At 48.4% G+C, this 22,310-nt stretch overlaps 1 non-coding gene across 1 annotated transcript; it reads left to right on the plus strand.

Annotated features, from left to right (window-relative positions):
* The first annotated feature begins 4,015 nt into the window (after positions 1-4,015).
* TRNAW-CCA (transfer RNA tryptophan (anticodon CCA)) lies at positions 4,016-4,088 on the plus strand. The gene has a single exon. It is a non-coding gene; the product is annotated as a tRNA-Trp (tRNA).
* The last annotated feature ends 18,222 nt before the right edge of the window (positions 4,089-22,310 follow it).

Here is a 22,310-nt window from a genome sequence, read left to right on the forward strand (position 1 = left end):
ACAACAGGCACCACATGCATGCATGCACCATCGTGTGATTGCTCCCACCACACAGTGGGCACACACCCTGGGCACACACGTGGAACCCCCGGGTTACCCTGGCACAGTCAGTCATGGCTATAGGTAGGTACCACACTTCTTGCACGCAGACAACACCACAATTCATTGGTCACACTCGACCCACCTAGCACACACCACACACTAACTGCATACAACCCAGTACACACACATTGCCCACACTAATCTCTTACATACTGCCCACGACATACCCACCACACTCCTTCCCTCACGTACACACTCACTCCCCCTGGGGAACCCCACCTGGGGCCCGCAACGCAAGCCTGGCGTGGGCAGAGCTGCCCTCTACCCACTCACCCTGGCACCGCCTGCCCCTCGGTCCCCACCCCACCCCCACAGTCCTCATCTGGACCGCGAAGCCCCCGGGCCGGGGACTTCATTTGCTCCGGCGCTGGCACGAGGCGAATCCACGAACCGAAGCTCCGCACAGGCAGAAGGCAGCGGCTGCAGCTCAAACCCCGGGCATCCCCGCTCCTCGCGCCGCAAGAGCAAAGAGGTGGGGAGGTGGTGTGGCCGGGCGGCCTCCAAGCCAGAGCTGGACTCCCGCTCCCGCCCAGGCGGGACCCGGCTGGACTGACGGCCGCTGGGGAACCCGGGGGAGGTGATAGTTCTGGAAGAGGCCGCAGGTGTCAGGAACCGGTGCTCTGGACTGGGACCCAGGAGCCCTGGACTCCAGCCCAGATTCCCTCACCTCTTCTACCTTCTCTAGGCCTCAGTTTCCCCCATTGTATTGGGGGCCTGGGGTGGGGTGGGGGACCTAAGTGGTGATTCCGACTTTCCAGCTCTGACAGTCTGCAATTCTGGAATGGTGGTGGGGAGGGAGGGATAAAAATAAATGCTATTTCTTGAGCACCTACTATGTGCCAGGCATCATACTAGGTGTTTTAATACATTACCTCATTTAATCCTCATAGCAATTCCAGAAGTATTATTATCCCTATTTTACAGGAGGCAAAACCCAAGCACAGAGAGATGAAGTGACTTGTCCAAGGTCACACAGCTGGTAAGTGGCAGACCTGAGGTTTGAACTCAGACAGTCTGACTCCAGAGCTCAAGTACCCCTAAAGCATGGATCGGTGGCACTTTCTATACTGTACACTGCTCCCTGATTCTCATAACAACCCCAGGATCTTGGTGTCACAAATCCATTTTACAGATTAAGAAACTGAGGTTCAGGGGGATTATTTTACCCCAGGACACCCAGCTAGCTGGACATCCTACTAAAGATGGGGGGTGGGGGTGGGAGTGATACTGGGATGGTATAATGAGACAGCGCCTGTCACATAATTGGTGCTCATCAATGTCAGCATTCCTCCTGTCACTCCTCTTCCTTCTCTTCTTTTATCTCCTAAGCTCTCTTATGGACAGTGGCCTCTAATTCCCTCATCTCTGAAACCTCCCCTGACCAGTAGCCCTCAGACAAGCCAGCCCCTCCTCTTGGCTACCGCTGCAGCTTTTAATCAACAGTTGTTGAGTTCCTGTTCTGTGGCAGGTTCTGTGCTAGGACTGCAGATCCAAGTCAATAGGACAGTCCAGATAGCGCTGGCCTCATGGAGTTTATAATCTGGTGGAGGCCCCAGATGTTAAATAAATAGTCACATAAATTAATACAGAATTACACATTGTGGTAACTGCTAAGAAGGAAAAGTGAAGGGTTAGAGGAGAGATTATAATGGGGGTGGGAGGGGGAAGGAATCTAGTCTAAATTGTAAGATTTGGGAGAATTCCCTGGCGGTCCAGTGGTTAGGACTCCATGCTTCCACTGCAGGGGGCACGGGTTCAATCCTCAGTCAAGGAACTAGGATCCTGCCTGCCGCGGGATATTCAGCCAAATAAATAAATAAATAGTAACATTTGGGAACATTTCCCAGAGGAAGTGCCCTTCAAGCTGAGACCAGAGTGAGGAGTTGGCCTCAGCCAGGTGACGGTGAGGGAGAAGAGAGTCCCAGGCAGGGGAAACTTAAAGAGGGTGAGACAGGAAAGGGCTTGGCATGTTCCGGGAAATGAAGCACAGCCAGAGTGGGAGGTGCCCCATGAGCCAGGAGGCACGGCGGGAGATGGGCCTGAAGCAGCGGCAGCAGCCAGCCCAGACAGCCCAAAGTCAGGACCTTGGCTTTTGTCCAAAGAGCCGTGGGAGTCACAAAACATTTAGAGCAGCGGAGTGACATAAGCAAATCTCTTTTTTTAAAATTGGGGTATATGGGGCTTCCCTGGTGGCGCAGTGGTTGAGAGTCCGCCTGCTGATGCAGGGGACGCGGGTTCGTGTCCCGGTCCGGGAAGATCCCACATGCCACAGAGCGGCTGGGCCCGTGAGCCATGGCCACTGAGCCTGCGCTTGCAGAGCCTGTGCTCCGCAACGGGAGAGGCCGCAACAGTGACAGGCGCACGTACCGCAAAAAAAAAATTAATTAATAAAATAAAATTGGGGTATAGTTGACATATAATGTTATATCAGTTTCGGGTGTACAGCATAATGATTCGATATTTGTATATCAAATTTCATTTTAACCAATCTCTCCAGCTGCTGGATGGAGAATAAGGAATGGGTAGGAGGGGCAAGGTAGCAGCAGGTGCCCAGCCAGGAGGCTGTTCTACAGTCTGGGAAAAGATGATGGCCGCTGGCCCAGGGAGGATGTGGGAGGTGGAGACTGGAGGACAGAGCCAGGGATATGTGGTGTCATGGGCTGTTGTCATACCCACTTCGCCTGAACCAAGGGGCCTTGAGGCCTTGGCTGGCTCAAGGAGAAATGGTTGCTGCCAGTCCTTTGAGGGGAGAAGGTGTTTGCCTGTGACTCAACGGACTTGGGCCCCTAGAAACCCTCACCTAGGGAAGCTCTTCTCTCCCTTCACGGTAGCTCTTCCAAATCTTCCCTCTCCACAAGCTCTAACTTACTGACACCCCAGCCCCACCTGCTACCTGACTGACCAAGAAAATTCACTCACCAAAGGCTCACTGGTTCTCACCTGTGCTAGGTAGACATTAGGACTGAGGCCAGGCTCAGTGGAGGGGGCTCACTTAAGTTCCTGCCCCCGACCTCTCTGCTCAGCACCCCCCTCCCCAAGAGGTGGCTCTTCTTTTATCGGAGGTGAAGGCCCCAGCAGTGCCCAGAGCTGCTCTCTGCTTCTGCAGCCAGGTCCCCACGCCCTTGGGAATCCTCGTCTCCACCCCTACCAGCCTGTGAACATGCTCCAGTGTCTTCTCAAGCCTTGGAGCCCCCCTCTCCAGGCACTGCCCCCTCTCTTCCCTTCACTGCCGGTGGCCTCAGAAAAGTTGCCTCCTCTGCAGTCCTCAGCCCATTTATCTAGTCTCTGCTCCCAGAGCATCCCCAAAGTGGCTCCTCTAAGGACCCAGTGACCTCCGTGCCCCTGAAGGACTGCCCAGGAAGTCACTCGATGGATACTGTCAAGAACTCCCTGTGTGGCCTCCATAGCACCCTTCTCCTCCTGCTTCCCAGACTCCTCTCAGGGCTCTGTCCCACCCTCATCTTCTCTGCACATTCTCCCTGGGGGAGGGCAATGGCTCTCCTTAAATTACCCCTGTGTGCTGGACACTCACAGTTCCCACCTCCAGCCCAGCTTTTCTCCTGCACCTCAGACCTATTGCTCCCTGGACTTCTCCCCTCTGAGGACTGAAGTGCCCTCTTCTCTACAGTAATCTCCCCCATGCCCTCATCTTCACGACAACACCGTCAGCCCCTGTCACCTTAGCCCAACACCTGCAACACTCAGACAACCAGCCTCTCCTTTCAGCTCCCATTGCAGCCTGTATTCAACAATCATTTATTGAATTCCTACTATGTGCCAGGATTAAGGAGGCTTTCTTAAACAAAAACGTAAACAACAACAAAAAAGAAAACATCGTAAAGGAAAAAACGTGATAAACTCAAGTATAATAAAAATTTAAAAGTTCTATTAATCCAAAATATTAAAAGGGACTTCCCTGGTGGTCCAGTGGCTAAGACGCCATGCTCCCAATGCAGGGGGCCCAGGTTCGATCCCTGGTCAGGGAACTAGATCCCACATGTATGTTGCAACTAAGAGTTCGCATGCTGCAACTGAAAGATCCCGCATGCCGCAATGAAGATCCTTCACGTGGCAACGAAGATCCCGCATGCCTCGACTAAGACCCTGTGCAGCCTAAATAGATAGATATTTAAAAACAAAAACCAAAATACTAAAAAAAAAGACCACAAACTGAGAGGAGGTATTACAACATGTTAACAGGCAAGGATTATTATTCAGCATATATAAATAACTCCTATATACCAATAAGAAAAAAACCAAACAACCTAATAGAAAAATGAGCAAAAAACGTGAGTAGGCATTTCACAGAAGAGAAAGCAAGCACGGCCAATACACATACGAAAATATGTTCAACCTCACAATCAATCAGGGAAATTTCAAGTAAACCCACAAATTTCAAGTAAATACCATTTCACACACATCGGATTAGCAAAAATTAAAGAGTTTGATAACACCAACTTTGTTGAGGGTGTGGAGAGATGGGAACTTTTATGCACTGTGGGTGGGACTCGAAATTGAACATACCAAGTTGAAGAACAATTTGTCAATATCTAGTAGTTGAAGATGCACATCATCTGAAAGAGTTATTCCACCCCAACATAAATAACCCGGATAAACTTTAGCAGGTGTAGAAAAATGTACATCACAGCATTTTCTCTAAAGCAAAACATTGGGAACAATCTAAATACCCATCAATAAGAGAATGGAAAAATACATTTTCATTCAGGTGTTCCTTTCTATCTGAACGCTCACTCTCCCGATAATTGTTACAATGACTTTCAAAACTTTTTACTAGTAGAAAACCTGACATAACAAACCTGCAGGTGCTCCCCAGCACAAGTCTGGGTGAGAGGATGTGGGGTAAGCTGTGGTGATAACTCCTCTGTTCTCCCAATAGGATAGGCTCGCACCTCATGCTTGTGTTCCTTAAACTTATTTGGTACGTAATTGTTACCATCTTCCCCTCATTGTTAAGCAAAAATGTCTTCTAAGAAAGTGGGAAAACCTGAGCCTGAGAGGCTTAAGAAAGCCCACGCATTAGAAGAAAATGTGGAAGTAATAAAGCTCATTGAGAGGGCTGGACACGTGAAAGATGTAAGCTTGGCCAGGCACGTATCCTCCTCCATCACACACAGGAGCTGTGCTACATGTGAGAAAACAAACAAAGAAACAAAAAGAGCCCATTCAGGGGACTTCCCCAGTGGCACAGTGGATAAGACTCCGAGCTCCCAATGCAGGGGGCCCGGGTTTGATCCCTAGTCAGGGAACTAGATCCCACGTGCATGCCGCAACTAAGGAGCCCACAAGCTGCAACTAAGGAGGCCACAAGCTGCAACTAAGACCTGGTGCAACCAAATAAATAAATATTAAAAAATATTTTTTAAAAAAGAGCTCACTCAGTGTTAGATAATGAAGCAATCAGTGTTTTAAATGCTTTAGAGCTTTATGCAATGATGGAAACATCCTATATCTGCTGTCCAATGTGATATGATAGCCTTCAGCCGTATGTGTCTACTGAGCACTTGAAATGAGTCTAGTGCAAGTGAGGACCTGAAATTTTTAACTTTAAATTCATTTACGTTTAAACTTAAATAGCCTCGTGTGGCTAGTAGATACCATATTGGACAACACAGCTTTATATTGTGCAGAAATCCTTGGTGATCATTAATAGTTTTAAAGAATTTCAGTGATATTGGGGTGAAATTAGCGGAAGTTTTTGGATGAGCTGGCAACATATTGTTATTTTTCCCAGATAAAATTCTGTAATATGAGCTTTTACTATCTACAGATTTACTATCAGGAATGGGTTATGTTAAGGGATGACTGTATAAGCATGTAATGGAATACTATACAACAGACAAAAATGAATGAACTAGAGCAGCACATGGACAAAGCTAAATCTCACAACTATAATGGAACTGAATAAAGAAGTATATGGGAGGATACACACAGTATGATACTATGAACATAACGTTTTAAAACATGCAAAATAATACTATACTTATGTATAAAGACATGAATGGGAATGACCAACCGGGTAAAGGTCAGCTTTGACGGGAAGGAGGAGGTGAGATTATAGGGGACACAGTAATAGACCCTGCTTCTCCCCTGACTCCCCAGCCCCCCACATGCTTTGCAAAGACAAAGGGTGATCAGGGCCAGCACAGAGAGGAGGCACCTCCTCTCAGAAGCCTTCTCTGTCCCCCTCCCCATCAGGCAGTGCCCAGGGCCTCCTCGGGGCTCCCAAGGCCCCAGTGTTGGCCTCTGATGCACCGGATCGCTCTGGCCTGATGTAGTCTCTCTCCACATCGCTCCCTCACCAGCAGAGGTGAGACACTGCTCCAGAACAGTGTCTGGAACACTGCCTACGAACACAGGCACTGTGTCTGTGGTTCACCAGCCCTGTTTTCTCCACACTTGGCACAGGGCTCTATAATAACTAAATGAAGGAATGAACATAGGTCTCTTTGGGGATTTAGAGTCATCATTATCATTCATCTCTTCTCTGACCCTCTCTATGTGCCCAAGCATGGTCAGGGCACCGGGGACACAAAGATGAATTGTCCATGGCTAGTGCCCTCAAGAAGTGTCTGGCTTGGAGAGGGGATAAGCCAGGATGTTGTGGGCAGAGGGATGCAGTGATGTGCACTGAGGCATAGGAACCCAGAGGGGCCCCTGGCCCAGCCTGGAGACATGGGTACAGGGGAAGTCAGGGTACAAGTCCTAAGCTGGTGTTTAAGAACAACTAGGGTCATCTGGGTGAAATCAGGGGAGGGGGCAGCATGAAAAGACCTGGAAGTGAGAGAGAACGTGGCAAATTCTGGGAACCTTATGTGTCTCAGTTCAGTTGGAGAGTCCAGTGGAAGGGAGGAGTGGGACAGACAAGGCTGAAGAGGCGGGAGGGACCAGGTCTTGCAGGGCCTTGAATGTCAGGCTGGGAAGCTTAGTTTATCCTCAGGGCAATGGGAGCCATGGAAGGGTATAAGCAGGGGAGGGGCATAATCAGAGTAATGTCTTAGAAAGTTTGCTCGTCCCAGCTGCTGTGCGGACAGGCAGAAGAGGAGGCAGGGGACCAGTAAGGGCCAGTAGTCCAGGCAGGTGGCCAAGCTGGTAGGGATGGAGGAGGGGTGATAAGTGAGGAACTGATTAGAAGGGGGATTGTGGGGACTTTTTAGGAAGTAGAATCAGCAGGATTTAGGCAGATTAGATGTGAATGTGAGGGAGACAGAGGGTTATCTTGGTTTGGGTTCGCCCAGAAGCCAACACCAGGGCAAGGAATCAAGTGCAAGTAGTTAATTTCTGAGAGGATCCTGAAAGCATCACTGAGGGCCTGGGGAAGTAAGACAGGGAAAGGAAGGAAGCCAATTCAGGGTGGTTGTATGTTCAGGCCACTCAAGGTGGCTGTTCTCTTGTTGTCTTTACATCCCCTGCCCGACCACTGCCTGCTTCACCTACACCCTACTCACATAACTGACCTTCCTACCTACTTGCCCCAGGCCCCAGCTGGTAATTGTTCTTATCAAAGGGGCAGTGAGGGGTGTGCCCCTCTGTTAGTTTCCCTGGTAACCAATGAGCCAACCTGATGTCAATCCCCTTCTACCCCCTGGGAGTGAAGACCGCTGCCATGTCCTGCTCCACGGTTGCTCCAGGACCTTGCTTCAGACGTGTAAGCTCCCCCATCCATTAAACCATTGATGTCTTTGTCGCTGACTCCCGGCTCTTTCTTCGGTCTTGAAGCTGGGCAAGCACAGGCCTTTGTAGGCCTGTGAGGTACAGCCCAACAGCGGTCAATCAACAGATTATCCCTGGGGGTCAATCCCATTGGGAACCTCTAGGAGGCAGCACAGAACATGCCTCAGAGATTTCCCACATGAGTGACAAGGAATCTGGAGCATTTATCTATCAACTCTAGTTGTCACTGGTTAAAAGCTGGTCCCCAAATTTTCTGGCCCTTCCGGCCAACTGTGCTCCCGATGGCCAGAGAAAGCTCCCAGGCAGAGTCCCAGGTACCGTCAGTGAGAAGGTGTCGGGGCATAGGGAATAGTGAGCGCTGAGGGTCATGATCAGGAACCTGCTCCAACATCTGCTACAGGGGAAGAGGAGGCCCATTTGCTCCCAACAGGCTGAGCCCTGGTTCTCCAAGGTGGGCAGAGGAGAGGAATCTGTGTTGAAGTTGGGGAGTGGGGGTTGTCTTGATGGCCCTGACTTCTCCCCAGCGTCCTCTCCCCAGTCCTCAGCCTTCTTGCCTGGTCCATCCACTGCCCCCAGATGGTATGCAGAGCCTCATCTGATTTCCGTGGAGACTGTGCTCCAGCCCCTGGAAATGCCTACTCCGATTAGCTTTGCCAAGTGGTTTGATCATTGCACCCACGTCAAGTCAGAGAAAATTGGTGGCTCTTTATTAAAATAATATCCCATCACCAGGGGTTGAGGGCAGGCTGGAGACACAGATTTGGGGAACTTACCAACTTAATGTTCGTTTTTCTAGGCCATAGGGCAGTGAGTTTGCTTAATGGAAGAGAGAAGATAGAGAAGAGGGTTTGGGCTGGAGCCATCAGTTAAAGGAGGGAAGAAGAGATGCCCAGGGACAAGACTGAAGAGAAGCAGCCAGAGCAGTAAGATGTGCGGCAGAGCAGTGTGGTGTCACTGAGGGCGAGGGCAGACAGGCTTGGGAGAAGTAAGGAGAGGGCTGCAGGCTCAGAGCTGGGCCCAGGAGCCAGGCGCCATCTACCGGGCTCCAGGAGAGGTCAAAGAGCCCTGCATTAGAGTGTGTCAGGAAGAACACTTGCTTCCTCCTCTTCCTCTCCCTCCTCCTCCCCCCTCTCCCAGCCTCTGCCTGTGGCCTCAGAAGCCTTAGCAGCTGGCAGACGTCCAGTGAGACCCAGAGTTGACGAGCTATGTCTGACATTTCCAAAGACTTCTGAGACTTCCCTTGCTCCTGTCAGCCCCCAGCCTTGATGTACCGGCAGCCTCCTCTCCAGACCAGTGCTTCTCTTTTAGCCCCAACCACGGTCCCAAGACCCCCCCAACCCCTTTCCTGAGGTCCAGGAGCCCCATGCCGCACCTGTTTGCTCTATCAGTCCAGCATCCGTGGGCAGCTTATGTCCTGAAAAGGGCCACCACTTCCGGAAGTTCCCCCTTTCACATTCCTACCACATTCCAGCTGCCCAACCAAGTATTAACCCACAAATTCATAACCCAGGAATTTTAGCCCTGGCAGCTGCTCCTCAGGGCTTTGAATTCCTCCCCTGCCTCCATGTACATTGATGGGAGATGGGGGTGAGTCATTGCCCCTTTCCGGGTCTTAGTTTCCTCAGCTACAAAATCGGGTCGACAATCCTTGCTCTGCCTCCTCCCATGGCTGGCTCTGAGGGTTCACACTTTGTAAATTCTGCTAGTTGTACGTGCTGTTCCGCCTCTTGGAATGCTGTTCCTTTCCTTTCTTCTTTGTGAGTCCTGATCACCCTTCCAAGCTCTACTAATAAAACATGCTACCATTTTTTTCATGTGTGCTATGAGCCAGCATTGTGCTAAGGGCTTTACATATGTTATCATGTTTCATTTGTACATGGAGTCTGAATAGATACTCTGATTATTCCCATTTTACAGATGAGGAAACAGGCTCAGAGAGACTATATGACTTGCTTTAGGTTACACAGCTAGGAAATGTTGGTCAGAACCAGAACTCAGGACTTCTGAGGTAAGACTGAGGCCTTTCTCATTTCAGTCTGGCTCCTTCCTATCATGCCCACCAGATCTGCCCCTGATTCAGAAGTTAGCTTGTGTTAAAAGGAACACAGTGCATGTAGTAAAGAGGCGATAGTCCACAGAGGTCTGCTGGAGCCTCATTGGCCTCTGCAACACTGCCTGCTGCAGGGGGTCGGAGAGGGTAACAAAATCAATACGAGGAGCAAGAAGCCAAATTACATGAGAGTTGAACCCTGAGATCAGGGGGGAAATCTTTCACTGGGTACCAACAGGTCCCTGTCCCTTTACTTTATTTATTTATTTTTATTTTTTTTTGCGGTACGCGGGCCTCTCACTGTTGTGGCCTCTCCCGTTGCGGAGCACAGGCTCCGGACGCGCAGGCTCAGCGGCCATGGCTCACGGGCCCAGCCGCTCCACAGCATGTGGGATCTTCCCGGACCGGGGCACGAACCCGTGTCCCCTGCATCGGCAGGCGGACTCTCAACCACTGCGCCACAAGGGAAGCCCCCCTGTCCCTTTTAAATCAGACTAGTTGAATCTGAGGTACAGTCAGACATTCTTGTTTTGTTAAATAGTTTAAACCCCATAATGAAGAAAGAATTGATGTTTTCATTCATTTCAGCTCTTTAAAAATCAACAAATCAATATCAAAAGATTGGAAATGACCTAAATGTTATTCATAGGGAACTGGTTAAATAAATTATGGCTGTGAACAGAACTAGTAGCTTTTTGTGTATTGGTGTGAAAAGACTTTCAGGAAATCTGCAGAAGAAAGCTAGAAATATATGTACAAGTATGTAGCCTTTTGTGTATAGAGAAAGAAAAAAGAGCACACGGCTTTTAGGGCTTGTATATGCATAGTTATTTGGAAAGATGAAGAAACCATGAATGGTGGTTGTTTAATAGAGTTAATGAGAGAGAGACTCTTCACTGTTTACCTTTCAATATTTGTTTTGTTTGAACTGAGTGAATGCATTCTTTAGTTGAAAATTAAATAAAGAAACATATCACTTTCTTAAATCAAGATGTCACATTTAATAAAGTTGCTGCAGGGACTTCCCTGGTGGCACAGTGGTTAAGAATCTGCCTGCCAATGCAGGGGACACAGGTTCGATCCGTGGTCCGGGAAGATCCCACATGCTGCGGAGCAACTAAGCCGGTGCGCCACAACTACCGAGCCTGCCCTCTAGAGCCCGCGACACAACTACTGATCCCACGCACCGCAATGAAGCCCATGCGTTCTAGGGCCCGTGCTCCGCAACAAGAGAAGCCACTGCAATGAGAAGCCCATGCACTACAATGGAGACCCAATGCAGCCAAAAAATAAATAAATAAATTTTAGAAAAAGAAAAAAATTAAAAACAAAACAAACAAACCCACAAAGGAGTGTGCTAAGAAAGCATTCTTGAAAAAAAAAGTTGCTGCAAATGAAGGGGTTTGACAGAAAGATAGATCAATGGAACAGGATAGAAAGCCCAGAGATAAACCCACGCACATATGGTCACCTTATCTTTGATAAAGGAGGCAGGAATGTACAGTGGAGAAAGGACAGCCTCTTCAATAAGTGGTGCTGGGAAAACTGGACAGGTACATGTAAAAGTATGAGATTAGATCACTCCCTAACACCATACACAAAAATAAGCTCAAAATGGATTAAAGACCTAAATGTAAGGCCAGAAACTATCAAACTCTTCGAGGAAAACATAGGCAGGACACTCTATGACATAAATCACAGCAAGATCCTTTTTGACCCACCTCCTAGAGAAATGGAAATAAAAACAAAAATAAACAAATGGGACCTAATGAAACTTCAAAGCTTTTGCACAGCAAAGGAAACCATAAACAAGACCAAAAGACAACCCTCAGAATGGGAGAAAATATTTGCAAATGAAGCAACTGACAAAGGATTAATCTCCAAAATTTATAAGCAGCTCATGCAGCTTAATAACAATAAAACAAACAACCCAATCCAAAAATGGGCAGAAGACCTAAATAGACATTTCTCCAAAGAAGATATACAGATTGCCAACAAACACATGAAAGAATGCTCAACTTCATTAATCATTAGAGAAATGCAAATCAAAACTACAATGAGATATCATCTCACACCAGTCAGAATGGCCATCATCAAAAAATCTAGAAACAATAAATGCTGGAGAGGGTGTGGAGAAAACGGAACCCTCTTGCACTGTTGGTGGGAATGTAAATTGATACAGCCACTGTGGAGAACAGTATGGAGGTTCCTTAAAAAACTACAAATAGAACTACCATATGACCCAGCAATCCCACTACTGGGCATATACCCTGAGAAAACCATAATTCAAAAAGAGTCATGTACCAAAATGTTCATTGCAGCTCTATTTACAATAGCCCGGAGATGGAAACAACCTAAGCGTCCATCATCGAATGAATGGATAAAGATGTGGCACATATATACAATGGAATATTACTCAGCCATAGAAAGAAACGAAAGTGAGCTATTTGTAATGAGGTGGATAGACCTAGAGTCTGTCATACAGAGAAAAGTAAGTCAGAAAGAGAGAGACAAATACCGTATGCTAACACATATATATGGAATCTAAGAAAATAAAAATGTCGTGAAGAACCTAGGGGTAAGACAGGAATAAAGACACAGACCTACTAGAGAACGGACTTGAGGATATGGGGAGGGGGAAGGGTAAGCTGTGACAAAGCGAGAGAGAGGCATGGACATATATACACTACCAAACGTAAGGTAGATAGCTAGTGGGAAGCAGCCGCATAGCACAGGGAGATCAGCTCGGTGCTTTGTGATCGCCTGGAGGGGTGGGATAGGGAGGGTGGGAGGGAGGGAGATGCAAGAGGGAAGAGATATGGGAACATATGTATATATATAACTGATTCATTTTGTTGTAAAGCAGAAACTAACACACCATTGTAAAGCAATTATACTCCAATAAAGATGTTAAAAAAAAATGAAGGGGTTTGATAGTGTCTCATTATTAAGAAAAATTGAAAAATTTTATAAACAAAATTTTATATAGGGATTTACCATTTTTCTAAGTAGTTTTGCATAAATTAACATATTAATCTTCTTAAGACTTACTTAGAACAGATGACTACTCTCATTTCTTAGAGGAGGAAACTGAGGCTCAGAGAAGGCAATGGTCTTGTCCAATGTCACCCAATCTGTAAGGAAAGGAACTGGAACTGGAGCCCCGGGGCCTGATAACAGGAACCACAGAAAATGCAGAACAAAGCCACACCTTTGCTTCTCAGAGTGCTGGTGACTCATAAAAAGGGGGATAAAATAATTCTGTCCTCTTGAGTGGTTTGAAGATTAACTGAGGTAACGTATGTAAAACTCTTAGCACTGTGCCTACCACAGAGCAAATAATCAAAAACTTTCTTTAACTGTTGTTTTATTTAAATTTTATTTAAATAACAGAAGAGGATGTTCCAATTCAGTTGGCATTTCTTGAAATGCCATGAAATGTTCATGAAATATGAACACCCCATATTTCAGCCATACGAACTAAGAAGGGGAGAAGCATCAGAGAACTGAAGGAGGTCTAGGAAGTGATCTTTGCCCTAACGATGCTTATGGACTTATTGGTGAGACAAAGTTTAAGTAGACTCACATAACTTTTCTGTAGTTATTATTGTCAGCGTTCAGGTAATTTTTTCCATACTAAGCCTCATTGTAAAATTAAAAAAGAATTGTCTAATTTTATGTGCAGTGCTTTTAAATGACAAATGACAGAGTTTGCAGGGAGAACTAAATGTTTTTTTCAGAATATTTTATTCTATTTTAGATAATATTGTGCACAACGTTTATACTCTCAACCACCCTCCACCATAACTGAGGTCCTGGGTACATATCTAGTCCCCTATTCATCCTGCATTAGTGAGGGTTTTGGCATTAATGGCGCCAAAATGGCAGTGTTGTCGTGTGTTCTCTGCTTTATCTAATGTTTATTGTATTGACATACACGATGCTCACCTTGGCTTCTGGCAATTCCCAGATTAGAAAAATACTAACAGAGTAATGCTGTACTTATTGAAAACTGTCATATAAAAAAAACAACAGAATTGTTTTTTCCAGTTAATTTTTTTCCCCAAAGTTTGAGAATAAGGGGATTAATTTGCATCTCAGAGGAGAAAGCCCTTATTTCCTGGAGAGAGAAGTGTGAGGAGGGCCGCAAATGTCCGTACTCACCAGGGAGCTTGGTTCATGTGGAAACACTTCCATCTGCCACCACTTGAAGATGTGACTGGCAGAAGCTCTTAGATGTTGCCACTCTCAGAAGTGGCCAAGAAAGGCCAGAAGAACAAAAGGTAGGATAACAAGAGGGCAAGATCAGGAGGGTTTGTGTCCACCTTGAGCTGCTTATGCAGGTTGGAAGGGAGGCATTTCATTGGAATCCTGCTGCCTCTTTCAGTAACCGAACTGACAAGAAAGAGAACCCTTCCAAAGGATTTGGCACTTCTGGGTTTAGGGAAGCAATCCACAGTGTTCACCTTTTCTCCAGGTGGCTTATGGCCTGATGGTGTATGTCCAGGATTTAGAAAACAGCAGGAGACAAAGGGTTCCAAGCAGTAATGTCTAGTGTATAAACAACTACACTTGGTCAAACCTGTGTACAAGATGTGCAGGAGAGGAGAAAGCAAAGCACAAGCCAAGATTACCTATGAGGGAAGTGATGAAAAGAGTCTCTCAGAAGAAAGATCGGACAACCTCCATCTATAGAATGGACATAGGGACAACATCCCTCTGTGAAAAAACACCAATAAAATAAAAACCTGGATCTCCTTACGTGATCACTGCTCTTCCTGGATTTTAACCAGCATTTTTCTTGTTCCTCAGGCTTTAAATAGGGAGCTCAGCATGGAGCCCCGCACTGGAATAGAAAACTCACCAGTTTGCTGACCCTGGTTCATAGACCCTGGAGAATGTTTGATACAGGAATACTACTAGCCAAAGAAAAGAGAAATGGCATTGATGTGAGAGAGGCAGGTGCCACATGGTTTTCATTTGCCTTGAGCAAACTGGATGCAAATGAAAAGAAATGAAGACTAGGTACTGTGATAGCAATGCCCACTTCAATGAAAACCACCACCTCACTGACATAGGTGCTGGTACAAGGTGTTTAGAGGATGAGGAATCTGTCATATAGATAATGGTTGATGACATTGACATTGCAGAAGGTTGGCCTAAGCTTCTGTCCTGTGTGGGCAGTGGCTCCAGCAGGTCCCATCTCATACATGCACACACACACACACACACACCACACACACACATGCTTGCACAAACCCAAACCTCAACACCGAACACATCTGATGAGATGTGGTGCTTTATACAATCATGGATTATAAATAGCTACAAAGCAGTCACAGGCCATTAATGTCAACACATAGTATTTAGGAGATGATAATGAAGAGAAAGAAAGTCAGCTGAGTCACGCACCCAACACAGGAGATGATGTTCTTTGATACAAAAGTCAACGTCAACAGCAACAGAAATCCATGAAGCATTTGCTGAAGAGGAAACATAGCATTCGGGTGTAAAGGTAAGAACTTAGGCCAGTTAGAGTGATTAGGGCCAGGTTCCCCACCATGGTGACAACTTGTTAACCCAGAAATGGTGAGTTCAGGCCCTAAGAAGTAGTTTCCGCCAGGCATTCCCATATGGGGAGACATGTGCAAAGAAAATGCACCTCCCTTTCAAACTACAAAAGATGGGATGATTCTCATGAGTACCATACACACTAAGTGGTCTGCTAGGGCTGCTGTAACAGAGTACCACAGACTGGGTGGCTTAAACAACAGAAATTAATTTTCTTACCGTTCTGGAGGCTGGAAGTCCAAGATCCAGGTGACAGCAGGACTGGTTCCTTCTGAGGGCCTCTCCCCTTGGCTTGTAGATGGCCATCTTCTCCCTGTGCCTTCACACCACCTTCCCTCTGTTGTGTCTGTATCCAAATAGCCTCTTCTTGTAAGGACACCAGTCCTACTAGATTAGGGCCCACCCCAGTGACCTCATTTTAACTTAATTGCCTCTTTAAAGATCCTTTCTCCAAAAAGGTTACATTCTGAGGTACTGGGTGTTAGGACGTCAGCATCTTTTGGGGGAGGGATTCAGCATAGAAGAGTGGAGAAAAGCAAAATGTAGTCCAGTCTCTCCTCTGTTTCTGATTTCCTCCCCGTTTCCCTTCGAGACAAATGGCTTCTGATCATTTGGGGATTTGGGACTTACACCTTTGTAGCAGTGAGTAGAGATGGGACCCTGGCTTCTACTTCCATTCCTATATTTACTCCTCTGCCATTTTTTCCCCGTATTTTGTTTTGTTTTGTTGTTGGTCGGTTGGTTTTTGTTGTTGTTGTTGTTGTTGTTGTGGCAGGTATCCTGCTGGCTCTTCCTTCAAAATACATCTGGCATCCGTCCGTTTCTCACCACCTCCATTGCCTCCACCTGGTCCTAATCTTCATGATCTCTCGCCTGGATTTCTTCATTGGCTCCTTCCTGCTCTGGCTGCTCCCATCCTCAGCCCACCGTGGTTTATTCACCACACTGAAGCCAGATTCAGCCTTCTAAAATGTAAGGCACGCTGTATCTCTGCAATGGCTTTCCACCTCACTCACTGTCCTACAAGATTCCACCGACCTCTGGCCTCCACTTCTTCCGTCTTCACCCCGGGCACCAGCCTCCTTCCTCTGGAAGCCAGAACTTTGCACTTACTGGTCCCTCCGGCTGGAAGGCTCTCCTTCAAGTCTGTTCAAATGCCCTCTTTTTAGCCTCTCCTGAGGCTTTACCTGACCACCCTACTTAAAAATCAGGGTTTCTGGGCTTCCCGGGTGGCGCAGTGGTTGAGAGTCCGCCTGCTGATGCAGGGGACGCAGATTCGTGCCGCGGAGCGGCTGGGCCCGTGAGCCATGGCCGCTGAGCCTGCGCGTCCGGAGCCTGTGCTCCGCAGCGGGAGAGGCCATGGCAGTGAGAGGCCCGCATACCACACACACACAAAAAAAACAAAAACAAAAATCAGGGTTTCCCTGGTGGCGCAGTGGTTGAGAGTCCGCTTGCCGATGCAGAGGACACGGGTTCATGCTCCGGTCCGGGAGGATCCCACGTGCCGCGGAGCGGCTGGGCCCGTGAGCCATCTCTGCTGCGCCTGCGCATCCGGAGACTGTGCTCCGCAGCGGGAGAGGCCACGGCAGTGAGAGGCCCGTGTACCGCAAAAAAACCCCACAAAAATAAATAAAAATAAAAAAATAAAAAATCACATCCTCCTAATCCCTCTTCCCTCTCTGCTGTTTTCCCCACAGCACTTGTCACCTCCTAACACAGCACGGAATTTACACTTTATGATATCTGTTCGTTTTTGTCTCTCTCACCCTACTAGGCTATAAGCTCCGAGGGAAGGATCTTTCTTTTTCATTTACTGATGATTTCCAAATACCTACAACAATGCCTACAACATAGTAGGCTCTTGGTAAATATTTGTTGAATAAATAACGAATGAATCAATAATAATAAAGTTCCTGCCTCAAAGGGCCCTTGTGAAACTTACACGAAATAATTAATTTGACTTGCTTTGCAAAGGAAAGGAATTATATAATGAGTACCCACTGGTACTAGATGTTCTGCAAAACAGTTACATGGTTTATCTCGTTTATTCCTCACTATGAATCTCATTCATTCATTCGGTGAGTAATTGTTGTGCACCTACTATGCACTAGGCACTGTTCTAGGCACTGGGGTAAAGCAGTGACAAAACTAGACAAAAACCCCTGTCCTCTGAGAGCTTTCAAGAAGAGACAGACAATACAAATAAAACATAAGGGACTTCCCTGGTGGCGCAGTGGTTGAGTCCGCCTGCCAATGCAGGGGACACGGGTTCGATCCCTGGTCTGGGAGCAACTAAGCCCGTGCGCCACAACTACTGAGCCTGCGTGCCACAACTACTGAAGCTTGTGCTCCTGGAGCCTGTGCTCCGCAATAAGAGAAGCCACCGCAATGAGAAGCCCGCACACCACAACGAAGAGTAGCCCCCGCTCACTGCAACTAGAGAAAGCCCACGCGCAGCAACGAAGACCCAATGCAGCCAAAATATAAATAAATAAACAAACAAACAAGCAAATAGAATGTAAAGTGTATGTGATATCCCTCTTTTTTATGACGAGGAAACTGAGGTGCCCAAGGTCATCTGATTAATGAGTGGCAGAGCCAAGATTCAAATGTAAGTCTTCAAGGTTTATGTGCTCTGTACCTCGTGGACGAAGGCATCCGGGTTTAGGTGGAGTGAAAGCTTGTGGACAAGGCGTGTGGGTCTGGGGTGAGGATGTGGGGTGGTGTCTGGAGGGCTGGCTGAGACTCCCCCCCTTAATTTTTGCTTCCCACTCTATCCCAAGGGCCTCCCCTTCCTCATGATTGAGAATCAGATGCATTTTACTTACTGCCATGCTGGTGGGATCCAAATCACAGGCATCTCGTGGGTGGTCGGTAAACTCTTACTTCTTCCCAGATGGTGTCACAGGGGACTCTGGGAGGAGCAGCTGAGCTCAGTCACACCTCCCAGCGGATGGAGTCCTGTTGTAGAGGCTGCCATTCGAGGAGGCAAGGACTTCTGGGGGCATACAGAGGGCAGAGCTTCTGGTAGGGGTGGAGGCCCTGGAGTGGGGCAGGGTAGCCCTGGAGGGGGGCAAGGTAGGGAGCTGGGGGTGCCAACCTGGAGAAGAGCCAACTCGGGGTCATGGTGACACCTTCCCGTGGCTGCCCTGGGCTGAGGGCAGGTGTGCCGTGTGCCCCTAAGGCCAAGCTGGGGAGACAGGGCTCCTGTGAGGAGGGCTCTCCCACAGGGACAGGGGTTGCCTAGGAGGGAGTGATCTCTCCATCTCTGGATGTGGGGGGAAGATGCAAGTGATGCCAGGGTGTTAGGGAGGTACAGAGAGGACCCTTGTTGGCGGGATAAACCCTTTCAGAGACCCCAGCTTCAGAGAAGGGAGAAGATTCTGACTTCCCTTCAGAAGAGCTCCCAGACCAGATGGAGAGGCTGGTCCTCAAGGCCTAGAGCCCAGCCCCAGATCTGCAAGTCCTTTGGGAGGGCCTCTCTAGCCCCACTCCCCAGCACTCAGCCGTGTCCTCAGACCCAGGGTTTGGGTGTCTTCCTGGCAGCCAGTGAAGGTGGGGGACACCATCTGGGGCCTCTGGAAGGTAAGCAGGAGGTTAAAGGAATACCTATGGCCAGAGGACATCATAGAGCTGTCCTTGGGGACCACTCCTGGCAGAACAAATGAGGGTCAAGTCAGTGCCTTTGAAACCCCAAGCTGGGACATTGGGCCTCAGAGGGTCAGCACCCTGAGGATGGAGCAGCTGTATCTGCCCCTCAGTCTTGCCCTCACAAAACCAGCAGTCCGACACATGCTCCTCTGAGGGAATAAAATACCCCACAGTGCTGGTGCAGAGTGCATGGATCATCAGCTAGGGGCTCTAGGGCGCTAGATGGGGAGTCCTTGCAAGCCCACAGGGGCAGGTTGGCTGGAATGGAGATCTGAAACGTCACCTGCTCTCACCCAGGAAGAGGCAGCAACCTCTTTTCAATGCTGATCAGCCCCCACCATCAGGAACACACCTGTAGCCAACAAGGTCGGGCTTATCACTTGCTGCAGCAAAGACTTCCCATCAGGGGATTCCCTGGGGTGTCTCCAAAGGGAGGAGTTAAGGAAGGGGTGCTTATAGGGTTGTGGGGCTGGAGTGAGTCAAAGGATGGTCTCTGGCAGAGATTGGTCAGGATTTGCAAAGCAGGAAGTTGCTGGAAGAGTCAGAGATCTTATGTTGAGAACACAGGAGCCCTCGTGGAGAATTACTATTAAATCAGTTTGCCTGTGGTTTTCTCTTGGAACATGTGGGTCTAAATACATGGGTGTTTTCAAGTGTGAGCTTAGTCTGAGATGGACATCACGGCTTGGTCAGGCACTGTTAACTGTTTTGTAAATCAGGTATGTTTTGCAAATTGTGTTCCCAGTTTCAATTCTCAGTCCTACCCCTATCTCACACTCTCCAACAACCTGGCTGCCAGCAGGATCATTTTCTTCTCATCACTCCACGGGGAGAGTCTGGACCCCAGCCCCCATTCCTGCCTCTGCTGCCAGCTCTGGGCAGCAGGGGGCAGCAGGGCAGCATCCATGAACCCAGGACCCACAGTAGGCTAAGCACAGCCCGTCAAGGGAGCTGAGCCAGCACTCAGATTGAAGGGATATGTCTGAAGCTCTGAACTGCCCCTTTTGATTTCCTTTGTTCCCAGGAATTCTGGGGACAGGGGACAAAAGGGTGAGGGAAATGGGAAGTAAGGAGGGAGGGAAACTGAAGGAAAGGGAGGAAGAATGGCGAGGGAGAGAAGGAAAGGGGGTCTACAGAGCTGGCAGCTGGATCCCCTCCCCACTCCAATCTCTTCCTGTCATCCCCAACCCTGTCTACTTCTATCTCCTGGTTTTAGTCTGACTCCATGGCAGCCCCTCCTGGTCCCTCTCTTTCTCCCACAGTCTAGGCACCCACCTGTGGCCCTTCTGTCTCCAGGTATCTATGTGGTACCTGCCGGGACAGCCCCTACCCCTCAGACTTCTCCCTCACACACAGATGTGACCACTGTGTGTGACATAAACACAGACATAAACACACACACACACACACACTACCACAGGCTGGGTGACGACTTTTAATTTCCTCCCCCACATTTTGCAATTGCTTTGGTCACAAAGGCTGGTCTGACAGTTTAATCCCACAGTGAGGTAGGACTTTTCATGTGGCTGCTGATTTGGAATTTGGCTCCAGGCCATAAATCTGAGGACACAGAGGGGTAAAATACCCACCTACTAAAGTAACCTGAAAACAATTGGGGTTAGATACCTTCTCTGAGTTTATTAGCCTAGCTCTCTACCACCCTTCACTCTTTTTAAACAATTATTATTTATTTAGGTGCACCAGGTCTTAGTTGTGGCAGGTGGGCTCCTTAGTTGCAGCTCACTGTCTCCTTAGTTGTGGCAGGTGGGCTCCTTAAGTTGAGGCATGCATGTGGGATCTAGTTCCCTGACCAGGGATCGAACCTGGGCCCCCTGCATTGGGAGCACAGAGTCTTATCCACTGTGCCACCAGGGAAGTCCCCCACCCATCACTCTTGACTCTACAAGCAGAACACCTGACATCTCTGCAGCTGTGAGTTCACAACCTAGCGGGAGGGGGGAGGGGGCCGGACAAGGGCTTTCCCACTCCCAAGCCAGGTGAGGGAAGCTCTAGGAAAATCACTCAGGGAGGAAAGATGGGTCACACTCAAATCGGTGACTTTGGGATTGTTTAATGAAGAGACTTTTACAAAAGTGTGGTCTGGTGTTTGGGGGATTCCATGCAGAGGGGCACTGATGTCAGGTTGTCAGGATCAGAGAAGCAAGGACAGCAAGAGGGGGCTGTGGCAGTTCTGGGGATGATCCACTGGTCCCTTTCCTCCTCACCTTGCCCCACATCCAGAGGAGAGGGGCACGCAAAGGAGAGGGAGCAGGGTCCTCCCAGCACAGGGGAAGAGGAGGAGGGAGCAGTAAATTAAGTAGGCGATTGGAATTTTAAACTGGACTGAACTTCAGTTGTTATCCAAAAGTGACTCAAAGTTGTGGAGTTTACCAAATATGCAGTTGTGGATGGAAAAGGGACATTAGACGTCATCAAGCAGAGAGAGTCGATGGGAGAAAAATAAAACAGTTGCACATTTGTGCCTCACTGCATGCTCACCGTTCAGTAAACTGGAAAAGGAGGTACTATCAGTTCCATTTTACAGATGAAGAAACTGAGTTTGCAATCACAGGGCTAGTGGTGGCTAAACTGGGCCAGAACCCTGATCTTCCTGCCTCAGCTTCCCTGTGTCCCCAGACCTCCTCCTTTCCCTGAAGCTGCTACTTGGTAACTCTGAGTTCAGCACACACTAAAGTCACAGTTGGTACAAACAGGACTGAATCGGGAGCTCCAAGGTCAGAACCCAAGGTACACCCCCTCTCACCCACATCACTCAGGCTTCTCCCCAGGATGTCCACCCCAGGCCTTCCAAGATGAGCTGTCACTCCCAGGAGGTACAGACCAATGCTGATGGAGGAAACGGAAGAAGCCAGAGAGCCCTGGCCTCACATTTCGTCTCTATGCTGACCGCTGCATGACCCTGGGTGAGGCACAGGCCTCTCTGGTCTCCCGTCTCTCAATGCAGCCAAATAATCCCTGGGGTCCCTGCCAAGAGGGAAAACTGATTCCAGTTGGTCAGGTCTCCCAAGGGGCTCACATGCTGTTTCACAGTGGCTTTTAGGAGTAACAGGCCCAGGAAGTGATGTCAAGTTTGGGAAGTGAGGAGTAGGGCAGGGAGGCCCAGAGGGTAGAAGCAGGGGCGATACTTTGGGGCAGGCGGATGCCTGCTGGACAATGGTGCAGGGCAGCCATTGTGCTGGGAGTGGAAAATCCTTTTCTGACTTCATCTCCAAGGGCTGAAAAT

Source organism: Delphinus delphis, chromosome 8 (genome assembly GCF_949987515.2).
Source record: "Delphinus delphis chromosome 8, mDelDel1.2, whole genome shotgun sequence".
NCBI classification, from domain to species: domain Eukaryota; kingdom Metazoa; phylum Chordata; class Mammalia; order Artiodactyla; family Delphinidae; genus Delphinus; species Delphinus delphis.